At 32.4% G+C, this 22595-nt stretch overlaps 1 protein-coding gene across 1 annotated transcript in view; it reads left to right on the forward strand.

Annotated features, from left to right (window-relative positions):
* Window positions 1-3748: 3748 nt before the first annotated feature.
* chas (chascon) overlaps window positions 3749-22595 on the forward strand; it is an 87635-nt gene continuing 68788 nt past the window's right edge. The window contains exon 1 of the mRNA XM_070110826.1: window positions 3749-3921. The gene's annotated coding sequence lies outside the window, so the exon portion shown is untranslated. The remainder of the gene's footprint in view (window positions 3922-22595) is intronic.

Consider the following 22595-nt stretch of genomic DNA (forward strand, 5'->3'; position numbering starts at 1 on the left):
CATATATTACTAATATTTATTATTTTTATTATAATGATTATTTATTTGGTTTGATACTTTTAAAGTAATAATTAGATTTTTGTTATAATTATTTATTTTTTTCATATACATGTGTATACATATATATTATTTTATTTATATTTTAATTTTATTGCTTTTTTATTTTATTTATTTATTTTTTTTATATTTTTGATTTATTGTTGTTTTATAATAATTTTATTTCTATATAAACAATTATATTTATATGTTGCTCTCTTAGCTTCAATTCTTTCCTCTTACTTTCTAAGCAAACACAAATTAAATTATATTCGAAATTGTGCTTAACCTATTAAGTTCTAATATATGTACATACATATTTATGTATATATTCAAATTACACTCATATTACATATTATTTGGTGTCAGAAGTGAAAATTTACGCGTTGCATTACTTTTCCAATATGTTAATTACCAATGCGATAATTGTCGCGCCACAGATGGTCAGCGCCAAAGTCAGCATTGGCTATTTCTTTCCTAAAGTGCACACACATCTAAAAATATACATATATAAAGACATGCAGGCATTTATGCATACATCAATGAATATGTAAGTATTAATTATGCGAATTGCTTGTCAGCAAAACTAAAAGAAAAAACTATAAAACAACAACAATTTTGTACATACTGTATGTGGGTTTACACATATTGTGTAATTTTTTATGTGTTTTTATATTTTTTTAATTTCTTTATGTAGGCACACAAAAGCGTAACAACTACAACACTTGACTTGCAACAGCATCACCCTGTCACTCAGCGATTCTTTGCAGCGCTGACTTTTCATATGTTAATAAGTGGGAAGTTCGGGGCTCGCACCACAATGGATTAGAATCGTTAGTTTGCGAGTTAAAAAAAAAAACAAAAAAAAAAACATGTATACATACATACATACGCATATTTATGTCAGTATAGATTGACTTGCGCCCAATGCAGCAAAAATAAATAATTTGCAAACATATATACGTACGTATGTATGTGTCATATCGTCAAAGCAGTCTTTGAAGGTGAGAAGGAAGTACGCTGCAAACTTGTCACACACATATACACAAACACAATTTTACATTGAGATTTAAGATGCTTGTTATTGTGCTTTAAACTCATTATATAGCAAAAGAATTTAAGGAAATATGGTATATATATATATAGTATCAATAAAAAATAAAAAATAAAAATAAAAACATAAGATAAAACTATAACTTCGGCGGCAACGAAGCTATAATACCCTTCACAGGTGTATTTCTTATACCATAAGAGGGTATAAAAAGATCTTTATCTTAATTTTGGTCGATCAGGTTGTATGACAGCTATTTGGAGATTGTAGCGCTGCCTTGGTCGACAATCTATGCCAAATTTTGTGAAGATATTTTGTCAAATAAAAAAGTTTTCGAAATAAGTAATTGATTTTGATCGGTCAGTTTGTATGACAGCTATATGCTATAGTAGTCTGAGATCGGCGATTCCGACAAATGAGCGGCCGCTTAGGAAAAAGGACGTGTGCAAAATTTCAGATCGATATCTCAAAAACTGAGGAAATAGTTTGCGTATATGCAGACAGACAGACATGGCTAAATCGACTCAACTTGTCATATATACACTTCATAGGGTCTCCGACTTTTTCGTCTGGGTGTTAAAAATTTCGTGACGAACTTAATATACCCTGTTCACGGTTCTTATTTAATTTTGTTTATTTACTTCAACTGCCTTTTTTCTTCTCCCAGCTCAAAACAATTAAGTCAATATATTCAAATTTTTTCGCAACAAGCAAGCAATTATTTTGAAAGCAGCAATCAAAAATCAGCATTGAATGAATGGAAGAAAGCAAGTTGAGAAAATTAAAATTTAAGTTCTTTCAAGATCAACTTACCCATCCAAATAAGCAACCATACAGAAAACGCAAAAAAAATACTTTGCACCTACCGACTTTCATACAAACGTACAAATGAGTAATTACTCACCATTGCGTCGCGCTCACACAAAATAGTCAAAATCTTTGAAACTCGCTTTTGTAATATTTTTCGCTTCTTGGTTTGCCATATTTGAAAAACACGCTGCCACAGTGAAGATCAGCCAACACATATAGCAGTGGCGTGGCCGGAAATTCAACATTTAAACGGGGATAGCAGTAGATAGCACTTAAATCCAAAAAATTGTTTCAAAATTCTATAGAAATTAGAAATTTTATCTTAATTTGTTACTAAAAAAAGAAGAGACTACGAAATTAATATCGACAACAGTTGAAATATTTCTAATCTCACAGTGGTATCTCGACAGTCAGCAATGTATAATCGTGCTTTATAGTCACGACTAAATTACGTTAATTCATATTTTATGTAAGAGTTCCAATAAAGCTGGTGTTATCCATCGAGTACTCATTAAGCTTCTCTATTGCTTATAAGCTCCTACCGAAATGGCACTGCCTGCGATTTTTCCTGACTCCCTTCATATTTAGTTAGCACTACTTCATGTACCCCAACAAACCTCAGTAAAGTAACGTGGAAAATAAATGATACGGAATGCTATAACTATCTGTCTAAAGACGGGCCTTATCAAAAAAAAAATATTTACTAGTACCAAACTCTCTTGCCATGAAGAAGCTTGTCATAAAATCTCTCAGCAATTCGAATATGGGTTTAAACTAATAGAACGGTTCATTTTTCGAATAAAAATCAAGGTGTTCCCACAAGAGAACTTCGTACGACGCTAACCTCTTCTTCATTCTTACTTTCTTTTCCTCAAACCTACATTCTTTGTTAAAAACCTATTAATGTTGGACTTTTCTGTCATCCACAGAAGTAGTTTTATTCTGATAGTCTATCTAAGGGGCTATACAAGTATGTATTGTACTTGAAAGCAGGAAAAAACGCGTTTTAAAGTTTTAAGAACCGATTAAATAAAATTCAAAAATTCTTACAAATGCGTTCATATCTCTGAAACTATTTGTCGGATCAAGTTCGAACATATATGTACATTCGATATAACAAAAAAATTGATTTTGTGTATGATTTAAAGTTGTTGGTCGTACTCCCAGCTGCTCCCTATATGTTGAGTCCAGCAGATGGCGCACATGTTGGTAGACTATTTGCAGAATCCACATAGTTTTCTCATAAAATATTCAACTTCTTCGAATTATTATTTTTTTTCTAAAAAGACTAAATGTAAGGTGACAAAGTTCTCCTTTAAATCGGGTATATAACCTCACTTTGCCGTTTACCGCACCAACCTGTTGCACCCGAACTCCGGACGCCAGTGTTTATTTGACGCATCGTGTGTTGGCGTTTTAACGTTGTTATTCTTAATGTTGTTGTTATTAATATTATTGGCATTGCTGCTGTTGTTTTAGTTGGTTTCGTTGTTGTGACGGTTAAGGCTGGAAGTAAAAACAAAACGATATTCATATGGCGTCGCTGTCGCCGTTGTTTCAAAGTGATTTTGGAGGAAAGCTTTGCGGATGTGTGTGTTCGCATTCATATATGTGTATGTATGAGTAGCTGGAGGAAGCACAGCGCTGGAGCGGGCAATGCGTGGCGTGCGGTGTACGGCAGGCAGGTATTAAGCGCCTCAGCTGGCTGCTTGGCCGACGACTGCTAGTGGACGACGTCAGTCAAAGCTTAGGTATATCTGTGTGTTGTGGGCTTGTGTATATTGTGACAGCAATGTACTCCGATGGACCGCAACACCGCAAATTGTTTGCGCTTGAAAATCATAAGCAGGTAGATCGACAGATCAGTTGTGACGCGATACTTGTACGAACTACACGAAACCACAGCGTATCTCAGCGAATACGATCAGGCGTTGTTTTGCTGTTGTCGCCGCCGGTGGAGATCCATATACGAATTAGTTGGTCGAATCGATATCGAATTTACGGTGTATTGTGTGGTTTTTGTTGTTAGTATATTATATATATAAATTAGTGGTTAATACATATGTATTTGTTGTTGTTGCGTGATGTTTTACTGTCACCTCAAAACGATGATTAGCTATTCTCGCGCGAATATTACAAAGTGCTAAATCTAATTGGAACGAATTGGCGATTTTTGTGCTTTTTGTTGTTGTATAAAACATTAGCAAAATTGTTTGTTTCTTTTAAGATGTAAAGTGATCGCCAAGCTGTTTATTGAATTGCTACAACGATTTATTGATTGATTGAATGTGATAAATTGGGTTTCCAATATTATATACCGTATTTGTGTTTTATAAATTTTGTCACTTTTTTAAAGTCAAGTAAAAAAGTAAAAAGTAAAAACAAAGTGGAAATAAACTATAGAATCAAATTAAATTTGAAAAAAATTTGAAGAAAACTATAAATAAATTAAGTTGTGAAAAATAAAAAATAAAATGCTCAAAAAAACAAAAATAATAAAAAAATGAGTCACAAAAAAAGTATATTAACCCATATACATATATATATTGAATAAAAATTAATTAAAAATCATATTTGATAAATATTAATAACATAAATGAATAAAATTTATACAAAAATAATTATATAAATCTTACAGATTTAAACTAAAATAAATTATAATAGAGCATGAAAAATTATTTAGAATTAAAATAATTAAAAAAATGAACAAATTTACACTGAATTTATAAAGTATTTAAAAAAACAAATTAATAAAAACGGCTTATACATAATTAAAAAAAAAAATAATTCAACAGATCGAAAGGATTATAACTGATATTATAAAACATTAAAAAAATTAGTTTCAAAAATTCCTTATAATTAAACAGAAAATTAAATAAATACTTAAAATACAAATTAAAAAGTTATAATAAAGAACATGGAAACAAGTACTTATAATTAAAAAAATAAAAATAAAAACAACATCGCTTTAAAATTATTAAAATAATTAAATAAATCGAACAGGTTTAAACTGAACTGATTAATAATAAAGAAACTGAAAAAAGTAGTGATAATTTAAAAGAAAATAAATCGTATAAAACTATATTAAAAATGTTAACATAATTAAATAAATCGAATAAATTTAAGCCAATATTATAAAAAATTAAAATAAAACTTTTAAAAATTGTTTATAATTAAAAAAAATTAAAAATTTTGCTTATGATTTTTATGAATTGTATAAAATAAAATAATATTTGATTCATTTTTATAAAATTAACCAAAAAAAAAAAAATAAGTTAGGAAGGGCTAAGCTCGAGTGTAACCGAACACTTCATACTCTTGCAACTTGCCACGTTCAAAGCCGGAGAAATATCTTCAGGTGTATGCGAAACTTTGTTTTAAAGATGTTTTCCGAGTTTCATTAAGGTACCTTACGTACCATCACCAATGTATAAGGAGTAAAGTCAACTATATGTTTGAAAATCTTGATTTTGGTTATATGGGGTCTAGGGCAAGTTATCACCCGATTTTATCCATTTATACCGCTAAATTTTATTTAGATAACTCACATATTTGCTAATATATACTGTATAAACCCAGTTGAAAGTTCTTTCTATTAGGTATATAGGGCTAAGAAAATTATTGATCCGATTAAACCCATTTTTGACATACAGGTATACTATTATCAGAAATGGAATCTCTCTGAATTTCTATAATATATCTCACGGATAACCCGATATTTTCTGTAAAAAGTTCGTAATAAGAACTGTGGTCCACATATTCAGTATCTGGGTCCTTAAAGGTACCATTAGGTGGTGAAGGAATCAGATGGTATTTAAAATTGTGTTTTATGGGAAGTAGGCGTGATTTTTGTTTGCCATTTTCGCACTGTAATGTAGGAATGTCAGGATAATATAATATTACCTACTGAATTTGGTTGAAATCGGTTGCGTATGTCCCGAGGTGTGGGCTTTGAGCTAAATGTGGGCGGTACCACGCCCATCGTTCAAAATTGGCATCGGCTCCTATAAAGCCTTTTCGTACCATATCGTTAGTAAAATTTTATGTCTCTGACGCATTTAGTTATAGATTTATCGCACTTTTAATAGTTTTTAACAAAACGGTTATATGGGGAGTGGGCGGGGTTATAATCCAAATTCACCCATTTTTACAGGGTGGATAGGGATCCCAAAAAGATTTGCCCTGTAGTACAGTTTTGTATCTTATTGTGTAGCTTAATTATGACCATTTATATGTTTCCGATTAATGGCGTTTTGTTTCTGCAATACCAGCCCCCTTTGGATGCCAGGGAACATGGGTACCAAGTTTCATCAAAATATTTAATTTTTACACAGGTTATGCTTCCACGGACGGACAGACAGAAAGTCACTTGGAATTGAACTTGTCTCGTCATCCTGATCATTTATATATATGTATATGTATAACTCCATATCTACTATCTCGATTAGTTTTACGTGATACAAACAACCGTTAGGTAAACAAAACTCTTATACTCTGTAGCAACATGTTGCAAAAGTATAAAAATAGAATAAAGCTGTCATAAACAATAAAATGAAATAACCAAAACTTAGGGTGCACACAGGTATAGCAAGTAAAGGTGATTTCGAAAATTGATTGCTTTGTCAAGCTGAAAACTCCATTACGCATAAGACGTACAAATCTGTAGAAGACATACATTTTCCCTAAATTTTGAACACTATTCTCGGAAAGAAATTAATTTTTATTTAACGAATATTTATTTGCCGAAATCAATATAAATGAAAATAGTGTTAAAATTTTAGTAGTCAGATATTTACAGTCAGGCTGTCAACTAATTTTCATAACTGTAACTCATATGTATTCATAAAAACTCTTTGAAGGGATTTTGTAGAGAATCTTCCTCCTCGAAAAACAAGTTGCCTTCTAAGACTACGCAGACTGTTTTGAACTTTGTTAGGTGCTTTCAATCCTTCCTAACAGCTGTTCTAACTTAAAAATATTTAATTCTAATAAGACGCGACTGAAGTATGCATGAAAAAAAGAAAACCGAAAGGGAACTCAGTCTTGTGACTATTTCTTGTCTCTATCTAATGAGCGACTAGTTTACTCACCATCAATCCAAATATCGTTACAAACAGAAGAGCTCATAAAGAGAGAGGGAAATTTGCCGATACCCGAATTTCGGTTTCAGGGTTGAGTAGTGGTGAAAGCCAGCAATAAGAGATGGAGATAAAATCGCAGCTAAAATGCGATATAATATAACTATTTATTAAAGTAAATATTTTCAAATAAGACAAAAAACCACGATTAGATTAAAACATGGCCGTAAACAACAAAGAAAAATTAAAATATAATCTGGAATAATTAAAATAAAAATATACTTATTATAATGACATTAAAAAAAAAGGAAAATAGTTAAAAAAATTAAACCTCAGCCATTGGAAATATTTAAATATTAGAAAAAATTTGTAAAACTAATTATAATTAATTAATAAAAAAAATTATAAATTAATAAAATGAACAAATTTATTAAAATTTAAGTTTAGTAATTAATTATAATTATTTTTAATTAATTAATTTTTATTAAATTTGATTAGCTTATAGTTTTCATTATTAATAATAATAATAATAAAAATTAATCATAAAAATGAAATTGAATTAAATTTTAGTAATGTGTGTATGATTAATCTTTGATAACTTTTAATTACATCGCATAAATTTCATTAAATTAAAATTAAAATGTGATGCGATTCTTTACCAATTCCAATAACATTACACAATATACAAGTAATCACTTCAGTTTACAAAGTCGATTACAATTAAATCATAATAACTACTATGTCAAAAGGCATGCAACAATCTTATGTAAGCAGTTATATGAAAACAGTGGATGAAAAAAACATGAGCACTTATTATATTTTTCAATTTTTCAATTTTTCATTTTACCAACAACAACATATCGTGTGTTTATAGTGCACTGCTTTGACGGATGAGTAATGAGTTAAGAATTAAAACAAAAACGACATACAACAAAACAACAAAACAACAAACGAACAAACTTAGTTAAACGGCAAACTGCAGATCGAATCGAAATCGAATCGTCGCGATCGACTTGTTTATCTTGAGCGTTTGCACGCGCCCGAGAGAGCGCTGAAAAAGTGAAACCAATTAAAGCGATTTTTTCGCATCATTGCCTCCGCCGACCGCACGCCGCGCCGCAAAGTGCAGCACAACAAGAGCAACGCTGTCGCTAAATATGGTACACGCAACGATGCCAATGTGTTGGTGTGCGGTGCGGTGTGGGGAGTGGTATGGCGTGCTAAGTGTAACGGCGGCCCTTTGAGCGCGCACCTGTGTAAACGAGAATCAGCTATTATTGGCGTTTTATTTTTCATTAAAATTTTGTCCACTTGTTTTTCTTGTTCTAATGATTTGTTACAATTTCGCTAGTACAATGCTGGCAGTTTATTGACTAGTAGTTGCGCCGAAGCGTGAAAATTCTAATTTTTCCAAACATCTGTTCTGCAATATTTGCTTGTAGCTTGGTGCAAGGCAACAACAACGAATAGCGAAAATCCAAATTACCGCACTCAATTTGAATAACATGTTTGGTTTTGGAAACCATTTGTACCAAAGTGGTACCATGTTTAATGCAAAGAAATTTAAATTGAACCGAAAAAAATGGAAAAAATACAAACATTTTTAAATTAAATTGCATGCACCAACGTGAGAAAAACTAAAACGATCCGGAGCGCCGCTTGCTAACTGCCAGCCACAGCTGAATATCGAGTTGCAGCAAATTTGCCGCTGATTACCGCTGTCGTCATCGTTTCAAACCTGCTACTAGCGCGCATTCGCAACCTCAATATGCACAAGCTTAAGTGGCTTGCTGCTTATTTACGCGCGCACGCTCAACTCACTTAACGTGGTGCGTAGCGGTGTAATTCGCCGCCAGCGCCTGAGTGACGAGGTTCAGCACACAATTATGAAAAAAATAAAAACGATGAAGCCAGTGCGACGCAGTCATTAAATTTCAAATTGGTGCGGGTGAACTGCCGCAACTAACATTGTCAGCAGCCCACATATGCGCTTGAGCATGCGCCGCCAACACTCGGGACGTCAATTCGTTGCGTGCGCATTAGTAAGGTTGGCTCGTGTGGTCAGCGACGGTAGCTTGTTGCCCACTGATTGACTAGCTGCCTGATTGGCAGTTTATGCGAATCATTTGTTAAGATATTTTTCTGCATGTCTTTTATTGTTGCTTTTCGCATGTGTGCCAAATCGAGTTCGTGTCTTTTGTCTTTTGAGTGGCGACCCAATTTTCTACGCTTACAACGGGATTGCCGATGATCGTTTCCTTTTCGAGCGTTAATTGCGTTTTTTTTATTGTTCGACTGTCATTCATACAACTCGAAAACTAAAGGCAAATTTTATGTTCATTCATTTATTAGTTGGGCGTTTAAGTTTTTTTGTGTCTTTTCCTTTAACTTGGTCTGTTGCTTGGGTTCGTTTATATATACATATATACATTCGCTTACTGTTTATTAAAACACTCGTATTATTAATTTTTTTTTTTTAACTTTTTTTTGTGCTTTTCCGCTGGTGCTTTGCATTATTTGTTGTTTTTTATTGCTTTAAATATGTAATCGGTAGCAGTGTGGGCGTTACGCGCTCAGCTTAATGAATTCGTTTCATTGCGAGCTTGTACTAGCACTAGTTTTTTTTATTTTCTAATAATTCATTGCGGTTAGAGCATTTCATTTACTTTTGTTGTACTTACAACTTTGTGTAAATTTTCTAGCAGCTATTAAAGCATTCGAAGGCATTTCTCTAAAGACTTTCAAAGACTTACTTACGGTCCTAAAGCGAATATTATTTTGACTAGGGTGCCTTTGAAACTTTCAGCGCTTTATTTAGCCATCCGCCTACCGAGCTGATTAAATGCTCAAAACAACAAGTTCTAAAATTTTTTTTTATGGAGCTGAAGTCATATTTACCAGGATTTAATTAAACTTTGTTCGTAACAATTTTTTTTAAGTTTTAGTAAAGTTTAAATTTATTATATAATATTTTATATAGGATATACAGAATATATAGGATATATGTATAGGATTTTTAGGACACTTACACATTCACGAGTTATTAGGAAAGATGAGATTGTTATAATGTAGTCTGCTATAGAGAAGTGTTCATAATAGTTTTCTAAACTAACTATATTCTAAGTAGCTTTAAATTTCAATTCTAAATGGCCAAATTCGTTAAATGGCAACGTGTACCTTCGTTATGTATATATATCTTATACTATGATATACTATTTGCACAATATTTGCACATTTTTTTTGTATGATGAATTAACTTTTAAATCTGGATTTAGGAAAAAAACGATTTTTTTAACTCGTAATCCATATATATGTATAAAGGATACTTAAATGTCGAGTGATTGCATCCAAAATTTACACCTTGTTGACGCTACCTTTCCGATTTTCTAAATTTTCTCATAGACTCTTGAGTTAAATTTTCCTTCACTGGTCACAGTAAATGTGATTCTACATTTTCGCGTGGAAATTTTTTCATCTCCTGAAAAGTTACATATGGTAGTGATGTTTGCAAAGTTTACTTTTAATGTGTCCTCAAAGAAGAGTAAAAGTTGGAGATACGTCTGTCTCTAAACCTTCAAACTAACTTTCAAAAATGTTTTTATTTGATTCTCATTTCGATATAAAAGTACTATTATTATAAATACATATATATCATATTAAAAAATCACTTGTGTCTATAGCTATCTCCGTTAAAATGATCATAGCTAAACGTTTGTATGTGTGGGTGCTTCTAAAATTGCAACGATTCAATTCTAAATAATTTTCGAACTGAACAAGCAATGCCATAACAACTATAGTTTTAACGAGTACTGTTATTGTAGTTCCTTTTTAATAACAATAATAATTCCAATGCAAATTACTTAACTGGAATTTTGCTCCAGTTGACTTGTAATTGGTACAGCTTCACTTACATTTAGATGATATTAGTGATTAAAACATTTTCAATTAGAAATATTAGAATTGCTTATTGAAATTTTTGCATAAACTCTTCTCATATCTTTAAATATAAAAGGTGTTACAGTAGGTTGTTAAATAAGAAAATAAAATTTTGTACAATAAAATATAAATTTATACCAAGCCTTGCTGTGAGCTGAGTAATACAAGGTGCGTTCCAAAGTAAACAGTAAAAAAGTAACAAAGTAAACTCTAGTGGCGCCATCTATATGTCGACTAGTACGTTAGAATCTGCTATCCTTTATCGACTTCTAGTAAAAATTTCATGATATTTCATCTATTGGAAGTGAAGTTATTGCGTTTTAAGTGTCAGTATGTTTTTGTCATCGGTGCGAAAATGAGTTTCGAACAAAGAGCCAACATTAAATTTTGTTTTAAAATTGGTAAAACTTTTACCGAAACGTTTCAATATTCCGTAGCGGGGTGCACGAGTGGTTTCAACGTTTTCAAAGTGGTCGTGAGGACATAAATGACGATGATCATGTGGGCCAACCAAAATCCGTGATCACCGAAAATTCCATCGAAACTGTGCGTGAATTCATAAAAAATCACACAAAAGTGAAACAATGCTGATTTGTTTTTATGATTCCAAGGGTCTTGTCCACAAAGAATTTGTTCCAGCCGGCAAAACGTTATTGCGGTATTCTACCTTGGAATTTTGAAGCATTCGGTGCGACGTGTTCGGCCCGAATATCGCGAAGATGGAAGTTGGCGTTTGTTGCACGATCGACATTTGTGGCCGATTATTTGACCAAAAATCACATTTTAACAATCGAACAGGCCATTCAAAAGGCTTGCACCGGCATACTGGCGGCCATACCGGGCAACAAGCTAAAACACTCGTTCGACATGCTTTTGGACTGGGCAAAAAGCTGTATTAGAGCAGAAGGAGACTATTTTGAATAAAATTAATTGATTTTGCCGATAAAATCATTGTTCTGTCTTTTGTTTAAACGTCCTGTTTTCTTTGGAACGCACCTTGTGTTAGCAGGGTTGTGAATTTTTAATTCAAAAACCTTGGATTAAAAATTTATTGTTTGTTTCTTAATCCCCATATTGAAATTAAAAATTAGATTTTTCTTTTTAAGCCCGATGTTGGAATTAAATCCCGTATTTGGGATTAGAAAAAAGATTTAATTCAATTGGAATTAAATTATTTTTTTAATGCATTATTTGCAACGCTCAATATTAGGAGAAAGTAATCTTCGTTACACAAGACACTGCAAAAGAATACCGAAATATTTTAAGCTTATTTGAACCAATATCAGATTGATGGCTTTGTAGTGGAGCTTTAGAGATTCAGGGTTGTTGTGGAATCCAAGACAGATTTGCTTAGTTGTCGGTATTAAAAACCAATCCCGGTTTTCAATGGTGTCACGGAATTTGATTGGATTTTCGTATTTTCGAATATAAGCAAAACCGACATTTAAATCTAGGAGCTAAGAGCTATTTGATTTAATATTAGGAGAAAGTAATATTTGTCCCAAAGCCTGATCGAGCATAGCGAAATAATTAAGGATTGTTTAAGTATCCTTTTGAACTGTTACACCAATTTCAGATTGATAGCTTTGAAGAATTGTGCTATACGCGCCTGGTATATAAGGTTCTCATGTACGAATTTATTATTCTCCCAATCTGTATATGCATTTCGGGGATTTAAGAAGTTTTATCCCCTTAAGGTTATTTCATTCACAAGTGACGGGGATTCATGTAACCGAAAGACAGCTACTGTGCTTCCAGGCTGTTTGAATTTAGCATAATCTCTGGCTTATCACAACTATGACTCATTTTCCAAGGGAGAGGTAACCAGTTATGGGAAGCAAAAAAAAAATAAATATATATTGTAGCGTTTCTTCGGTAAATGACATATATTTGACGCTTATACATTGGCTAGATGTTTGGTAGAAATCTCTTACTATTTTTGTAGTTGTCCTCCATTTACTGTATTGGTACTAAATGAAAAAACTAAGACTTCGAACTTCTCAATTCTTACTAAAGCGAGCGTTACGTTACCCGAATTGCCCTGGATTTTATCTCCTTAAGAGTTGTCTGTCGCCGATCTAACCCTATAAAGATCGATAAGTCAACGCAAACTTCCAATTATAAGTAGTAAAATATTGAATATTGGAAGAAGAGATACATATTTAAAAGTTTGTGACATATTTGGATTCTTCTAGTAGTGGTAGAGAAATGAGTAAAATAGATTTCGGCTTCATTAAAAAATCCCAATTACATTTATTGATACTCGGTCATAATCACTAACTTATAAAAAGAAGATAACAAGTATTATATATTTGTATATAAAGTTCAGACATTTTTGGTTTGCAACCGATCACCTTCAGAAACAAGTTTTAGATTTGTAAGATATTGTGGCGTAATATTTATAAAAAAAGCTAAATAGTTCGTAAATTCTTGAAAGTATTTTTAGATACAGATGTACTCATATATGAACATACATCCATATAAACGCACACACAATGCCTTCTAAGGCCATTTCAACGCACTTTTCCTTAGTAAACGCCCACATACACGCAAATAGCTTACAAATATGATATATATATATATATTTAGAGTATATATATATTCCGTGATGATTACATAACAATAGGGCTGACACAGCTGTTCGCTGATTTATTCCATTCGTGGCGCGGCGTACGCGACGGTCGCTCCCAACTGTCAATATCAATGCCATTTATGGGACGCATAGGCGACTTCCATTTCCATATGCATTTGGAATACTTATTTACATACATACACCTGTAAATATGTATGTATGTAAGTGTGTGCAAGTGCCGATTGACTCCATTGACGGCCAATCGCTGACGGTGGTGCCAGTGCCAATGGCGGTTGTGGCTTGTTGGTGAGACAGGCGTGATTGTCATTTCCACTGTTGATGTTTTTGTGGCTAAAGTTGACTACTTGTTTGTCTTTATATGCGCACGACACATATGTATATATGTTTATGCGGGTATTTATGTAATGACCTTGATTTTAGCGCTGTTGTTTTAATGCGCACGAGCACCGTAGTTGGTCGAATGAAGCATCAATGGACTTGTTTATTTGCTCGTATTACGAACAGATCGTAAATTAGTATGCCAAATGGATGATTGTGAGGACATATATCGTATCTGAATTGCCTTATGTTATCGTTATCTCTCTTATGTTATCGTTCACCGCCTTCCTGCTAATAAACATGTTTATGAATGAAAAATATTATATTAAAAAAATACCAAATAAAACAAAAAAATGTGAATCGGCTTCACAGGCAGTTCAAAAACCTCCCAGTGCATTAACAATTCATGAGCTTAATCATAAAATAACTAAAGCCAAATATATTTCCAATTGAATGTACTGTTTGTATTGGAATGTGATTGTGGAATCCCAAATTAAACATTTTTTTTAATTGTTTGGTTACGTTTTATTCGATTATATAATATTTTGAATTACTTTCTTACATGATAACCAGTATAAGGTTAGTCTTCTCCTTAATAGATTATTCAAACTACCAATTGTTAAGGACTACAGGATAGCTTTTCCTAAGCTCTGGTTCCAGTAAATATACTTAAGCTTTATCTATATTTTGTATTTTGGCGGTGCAATATTGATTCCTGTATATTCAGACACCGCCTATTTTACTCACGAGTTTGCCGGTCTTATACTCTGCATTTGTTCTTGCATGTGAAATAATGTTTTTTTTTTGCATATTTCGATAGTTTATACCATTGGAAATTCCACACTAAAATTTTATATACATATTTTTTGAGTTACATGCTTCTAAAATCTAGCCACTCAGTTTAATCAGCTCTTTCTTCGTTCTTCTTCGGAGACCAATGATCCGATCACTATGCATGCTTAGTATATAGTTTTCCATACAATGATCTACTAATATTTTGATCCGTTCAAGGACGGCAGGCCGAAAACAACGATTTTGGGTATAATTCAAACATTTTTTAAACGCTGCCATTTTATCCATTTAATTTTTTTTCACCGTAGGGATTTTTTTCGTTTTTAGTTTGCATCCCTCTGGACCTCTAAAAAGTGTAACTCTGAAAAGAGATTATTTTTTTTAACAATTTTACTATGTATTATTAAAATATGTATAGATATACCCTTAAAGTAATGTACAAGTATATCATTGAATATTTTCGTTTCAATATAATAAAAACATTCTCTTACCGAAACATCCAATTGTCAAATCCGTGATTCTCCCGCGAGGTATTTTCAGTAACACACTATAATATTAAACGGAAACGAAAGAAACTTCTATTTTGCTATCAACAGCCTTTACAATGTGTTTATTTAACAAAAACTATAACCTTTGCTAAGGTAAAGTCTCCTATAATATCTTCCAAAGTCATTTCCGCTTCAAAAACTCTGTATTCTCTTCTTTCATTGACAGCAAGACAGTGAGTTCATTGTCCAAGAATTAAATAAAAATTTAAAAAAAATTTTCGTAAAAAAACCAGTGCACCTCCTACGATGAGATCAAATTTGACTTTTACGAAACCACTTGTTCAGTAAGGAATCTTTTGATTAAAGTTGATTGATAACCTTTTACCGACATCTCAGCTTAATCGTTAGGTTTCTCTTATGCGATCTCTATCGAATCAACTCGACTCAAAGCTACTTGTTCAGAAATCGTTATCTTAAGATATAATATTGTTAGAACAACAATAACTGTGATTTGATGAAGTATACAAAGCCAATTATCATTGCGAAATACGAATAAACCTTCTGCATTTTGAAGATATAGGCGCGAATGGGCAATCTTTCCATGATCTATTCTAAGATTGCGATGATATTTGTTTCTCTTATTATATATATATTTATATACGTATAGTACACATGGTTGCAAATAATTCCTAAGAGAACTAATATTTGGTTTTGCTCGAATGTTTAAATTAAAAAAATTATAATTTTTTAAGAGCTATTTCAAGAAACCTAAAAGCTATAAATTAGAACTGATCAGAGTTAAGCTAGTTCTGAAGTTTTTTATACCCGTTTGCTTAAAGATTCACCTATACCTACCTTACATGAGATCGGGAGCCACAAAGCTCAACGAAGATAGCTATGACGTCATTTAGGTAGAGGTACAAAAATTCGAAGAGTTTCGAAAGTATTTTAACAAAGTCTTTTATTAGCTTATCCTTAAAACGGCAGACGTTTTCTCTGGTTTTATATATTTACGGTGTACCACTGCAATTGTAAAAACGGTTGAAATCGGATTATAACCCCACCCACTCCCCATATAACGGTTATGTTGAAAACTACTAACAGTGCGATAACTCAAGAAAAGAACGCGTCAGCACACTAAAGTTTGCACTCAACATGACATAAAAACGCTTTATAGTACTCTGTATCAAAATTGGACAATGGACATGGCGCTGCCCATATAGGTGAAAACCCATATCTCCTGGGACCTGCTCTACCAATTGCAAATAAATGCGGTACATAACATTATACTGACATTTCTATATTACAGTCTGAAAATAGGTATTCCTTCTAACATATCCGATAGTTGTCCGATCTCATAGCGTTGCATTAAACGATACCACCGTACATACTGCCGTACAAACTGATCAAAATCAAGCCTTATATTTAAAAGATTTGTATTTGTTAAGGTTATTAAAGCTTTTTTTTACTGTTTGTATTTATTTTGATTTAAAAAAAAATAGAAATTAAATGAATGCCAACGGACTTCGTTATAAAATGTATGGTTATTATAAGTAAAACCACAATTTTTAAAAGAAATAAAAAAACCCTACACATAGATATACAAATCATACAAATACATACATATATGGAACTGATATTTTCTTGTCATTTGGAATTTTTTCTTCACTTCACAACGACGATTAGTCTTAATAGCGCAGAGTTCAAAAACCCATTAACAGAAAAGGCAACAAAAATTTAAAATAAAATTAAAAATATAACAAATATAAATTCCAGAACTTATAAAAATGATAAAAGCAATATATGGTACAAAAAATAAAAAATAAAAAATAAAAAACCCAGGAAATAAAAGAAATAACTTTGATTTGTGTCTGACAATAGGTGTGAAGAATCGATGGAAATCAATTGGGTATTTACATATGTCAATGGGCAAACGAAACACATGCAGGAATATCTGTATTTATCCACGTTTCACATTTTTCATATACATCCATACATACTTGTTGTATGTATGTTGATGTGTATATATGTAGACTACTCTTTGTATGGCTTTAGTCACAGTTGTGTTTGTGTAGTTACCGAGAAACTGTTAATACAAAAATAATTATAAAAAACTATTTTTGTGTGAATCTATAAATGGTCACCAAAGCACTCCATTATTCCTTATGTCATTAAGGTTGTTTTTTATGCATGGCACAATATCTATTCTTCTGTTTTCTTCGTTATTGATTATCATTTATATTTTTTAGTGTTATTTATGTACTTCATTTTGTGCTACCTTTTTCTATTAGCCCCTTTATTTGCAATCCAATACCAATATTATAAAATAGCTAACATTAGGGTATGTATAAGGGCTTTCAAATAAAATTTATACATGATATTTTGTCTTCATACCAGAGCAATTACTAGGGTCTGTTGGCATTAGAGGCGAATTGAACTTAGGCTCCAGACGCTAAAAACAGGACGTAAATAAAACAACCGAAATTTTGATAAAATTTAACTTAATACTTAAACTTAAATACGGCGCCATTTTCTCAAATTTAGATTTTTTTTCGACCATAGGCCATGGTATAGACAGTATCTTCTAATTAAAAATATTTAATTTTTTCTTCAAAAAATTTACTGTGTCTTCTTATAATATGTAAAAATATACCCTTTTTATAACAATTTATACAGTAGTTTTTTTAATTTTTAAAAATCGCAATTTTTTTAGACTGTCACACTAGGTGTGCTCCTTGATAATCTAACAGGTGTTTATTAGACTCTGCTAATTTTATAGGTTACTAACTACTATAGAGGATGTATGTATAATTAACTCTAGCTATGTATGCCATGCTGAATACATCACACCATTTCATCAAAATATATATTGTTTATTCAACTTTTAATAATTTTGACACGTTACATGTATTAACTAGTTCCATATCGGCTGTAGTATGCAGATAAGGGACTTAATAGAAGATTGTTTTTATTGCTGTTTCTGTACACAACCTGTTCAAAATCTTCAGAAAACAGATTTTTCAGACGGGTTAAAGAAATGGAGCATCGCTGTGTCAAATGTATCGAGCTAAAAGGAGACTATATTGAGAAATACATCGCTATTTGTACAAAATTTTCGTTTATCTATTGTGCTGAGTACTTTTTGGGCATCCCTCGTATACATATAACGGTTAATAAAATATATTTATAGAGAGCAACTCGCTTAAAGAGCTCTTAATGACATCTGTCAAAAATTTTTCATTATCGCAACATAACGGGTTATCTATATCTAAGATAATAAATCAAACAACCGTAGCATAATTAGACCACATTATTCTCTTAAATGTGATTTTGGGAGCATAATCACAGTAGGGGATTTACCAGCATTTAACATTATATTCCTAAAATTTTGCAAGTATTTAGGGTTTCACCAGAATTTATCCTTCCTGAATTTTTTCTCTTTGTTTGAATTTCACTGCCATTGATCCAATTATAGATACAATTACGAATCTATCCACAACAATTTTCGACGATCAACGTAAGCCAAACTGTTCAAGCAGCTAAATTGTGCACCCCTTAAGGCAATGAGCAAGGTAGTCAAACCGAAGTACTGTCAAATTTGGTGGCTACCAGCAGGCGTGTGTGGGCTGCTGCAGCAATTTCAAGAATCTGAAGCTTTAATTGAGTACAAAGCTGGTTATTTGGACTTAGCCTTTAAGGGAAAATCAAACAACATATAAAACAAACTCAGTCACACACATTCATGTACAGCGTCAAGTCAAACCACTTACGCTAAAAAGAGCAAAACTTCGGCGACAAGTGACGATGACTATTTTGTATCGAGCTTGTTGACATGTTCAGTGATTGTTGTGCTGTTGTTGTTTTCAATTTTGGTTTTTGTTTGCTATTAAATTCAATTTTCGGATCTTTAACCTTTTTGTTAATTTTCGTTTTTTAAATTTTAATTTAATTTTATTTTATTTTTTTATACTCTCTACCGAGAATCTTAAGTTTGTGAGTAAAACTCAGAATGACACGGAGTTTATGAATGGAAACCTGTTTTATTGACCTGACCTTTATTTGACCTCACATCTTCACGAAATTTATGACAGATTATTCTCCAAAGCAGCACTACAATCTTCGAACAATTGTTCAAATTCGACCAATATAGCATGTAGCTACCATACAAACTAACCGATCAAAATCAATATAAAGATCTGTTTGAAGACCTGTGAAGGGTATTATAGCTTTGGTACAACCGAAGTTACTGTTTTTTTCTTTAAATTTTTATATTTAACAAAATCAATCGATGGTCACTAGCTGCTTACAAAATCTTTATGTGTTTTACAAACGCTTTTGTGCGCTTTCAAAAGCCACTTATGTGGTACGCGCATGTTTGCATTTTTATGGCTATTGTATTTTGTCGTTTTGACCAAATGCGTGTGCGCACGCAATGCAAACACAGCCATACACACATATACATAAATGCTTGAGATTAATGGGTCAATGCTGATGTCGCGAAGCCACTAACAACCGACAACTAAAAACTCTTTTCCACGCATAACACTAGTACGCAAAAACACTCTTAAATACATACTTACATACATGCCCATATGATTGTTTGTGCTTCTTTTTTGCGCATCCGCGCATGCGTATTTAGTTGATGGCTCTGAGCGTACTTTTTTAAGTTGGCAGGTGGGAGTGTCTTATGGCATTCCGCATTGTTGGTTTTTAAGTTTTAAAATTGTTGCATTTTTTTTACTGCTTTTTGTAGTTTAACAGCGTGCAAAACTCGCAGTTACGTCAATTTTGCGGATCAATGAATTGGCAAAATTAATTTAGTTGAAGGTAATTTGTAGAGAATACTCACCTACAAACCTCCTTAGGTCGTCTGTGGCACGATTAGCGCTAGCCGATTGTTTAATTGTATGAAAACATGTAACGGTAAATTATTAAGTCATTGTACAAAACGTGTTTTACGCACTCAATTAGTCTATAGAAATTTGCATACTCATCTACAATTGTATACAATTATTTCGATATGTATTCAGTAGTATTATAAAAATATTAAGAGAATGTTTGCAACAGTGATAAAATTTGGATAAACCGATGAAATATCATTTTGAATTTCCTGGAAAATTTATTCTAAGGTTTGTCATTTCTTAATGACGTTTTAACAGCTGTATTAAAATAACCTATAAATTGTAAACGAACTTCTAACAGCTGACAGCTCGTTTGAGAAATTTTCTCATCTCAAAATTACGATAATTATGGTGGACAGTTGGTTTTATTTGAGTAGACTAAGATATGACCAGATGTCATTAATTTTTACAAGATTATTACTTCAAAAGAAACAATTTCCCTAACTGAGTGGAACTGAATTAAAACAAAAAGAAATGTTAACTTCCGTTGCACTCATGCTAGTAAACCCTTCGCAAATAAAAATGTTTCAATACAAAAGCTATACTTGTATACTGTTAAAATGCTGTAGATTAAATTTTGAACTAAACGAGCCATTCCGCCGTATATGTCATGATTTTAATTCTCATTCCAGCACATTTGACTTATCTGACTAATTTTTTCAAAATTAAAAAGACTTTATTGTTTTCTCTTAATGAATGAAAATGTAACAATTTATTACATTGTAACTATAAATCTTAGCTGTTGAAATTTTTGTTTCTGTAGCTGAGCAGTTTTAGATCTCAACACTTAAAAAACTCTCTTTCCTTTTCTGACTCGGCTAATCCGCACGTATGCGGATTACGCCCCTCGCGTCGGTTGGACGGGAGGAGGGTAATCGTTGGGTTATTATTATATGCTATAGTGGTCCGTTACCGGCGGCTGCAACAAATGAGCAGCTTCTTGTTATCCTGTAGGGTATACAAATATAGAAATAAGTATTAAGGTTATTTTATAATTAGGTTCTGGTTTAATTATTAATATCTTTGTTAAAAAAGGTTTATTGATTATATAACATAATATTATTTACCAAAAATTATATAATTGGTTCATGATAAGAAAAATCCAATACGAAAACCGTTGATCGCACTGAAAACATTAAATTCTTCTTACATATGGTAACCTTTCTCATAAAAAAGTTTTACAACAATATTTTATAATTCTGTTTAGTTGTATGCCTATTTTGTTGTTTTCCCTTACTTCATCTTTTGTTTCAACTAACGTTTTTGAATTGGTGGTAGCCCTTCTAAAAAGTTTGAGCTTTAATTATTTAATTTTTTGGCTTAAAATTTTGAAATAAGTGGCAACATGAAATTTTTTTGATCTAGAGTATTCGGTTATATATATTGATACCCTTATATAAATGATCAAGATGAAGAGACGAGTTGAAATCCGTCTGTCTGTCCGTCCGTCCGTCCGTCTGTGCAAGCTGTAACTTGAGTAAAAATTCACATATCTTTATGAGACTTGGTACACATGTTTCTTGGTACCGTAGATGGGCGTAATCGGACCACTGCCACGCCAACAAAACGCTATTAATCAAAAACAAATAAATTGCCATAACTAAGCTACACAATAAGACACAAGACTGTTATTTGGTACACAGGATCACATTAGGGAGGGGCATCTGCAGTTTAAATTTTTTTTAAAAAGTGGGCATGGTCTCGCCCCCTAATAGGTTTAGTGTGCATATCTTCTAAACTGCTAAAGCTCTAATAACTAAATTCACCGAGAACAAATGTTTTTAGCATCTCTATCGACAGTGTGAAAACGATTAAATCGGGTGACAACCCCGCCCACAACTCATATAACGGTACTGTTAAAAACTACAAAAAGCGCGGTAAATCAAGCACTATACACGCCAGAGACATTAAATTTTATCTCTGGGATGGTAGAAGACGACTTTATTGGAATCGCGTTCAAAATTAGACAGTGGGCGTAGCACCGCCCACTTTTAGGTAAAACCCCATATCTTGGGATCTGCTAAACCGATTTCAAGCAAGTTCAGTACATAACATGCTTCTCATATTTCTATGTTATAGTGCGAAAATGGGAGAACTCGGATTAAAACTACGCCTATTTCTCATATAACACCATTTTAAATTCCATCTGATTCTTTCCCTATCCACTATGCAAATCAAGCAACAATGATTGTATCGGGGTAAAACTTTGCGTGAATAATGCGTTTAAAGTACGCCACCTTGTGACCAAAAATTGTCTAAATCGAATAAGAACTGTTCAAGCCCCTAGATACTGAATATATCGACCCCAAATGACTATAGTTGACTACCGAAAATATCGGTCAATGTGGTTGAATCGGATCAATACTTCCCGTAATATACAATTTTGCCAACACCTCACGTAATTTCCCTTGCAAGTTGCGAGATTATAAAATATTCCCCAAACTTAGAACTTCCTTACTTGGTTATAATAAACTTTTTTTATTTGAAATTTTCAAGTAGGTGGCAAGCTTATAAATTTTTTAAGGCTTAAATAACAATTCGAAAATTGGATGAACTTTTTCTTAATGACTACGGCCCTTTGTGTTTTTATCG

Source organism: Bactrocera oleae, chromosome 5 (genome assembly GCF_042242935.1).
Source record: "Bactrocera oleae isolate idBacOlea1 chromosome 5, idBacOlea1, whole genome shotgun sequence".
In the NCBI taxonomy this organism is placed as follows: Eukaryota; Metazoa; Arthropoda; class Insecta; order Diptera; family Tephritidae; genus Bactrocera; species Bactrocera oleae.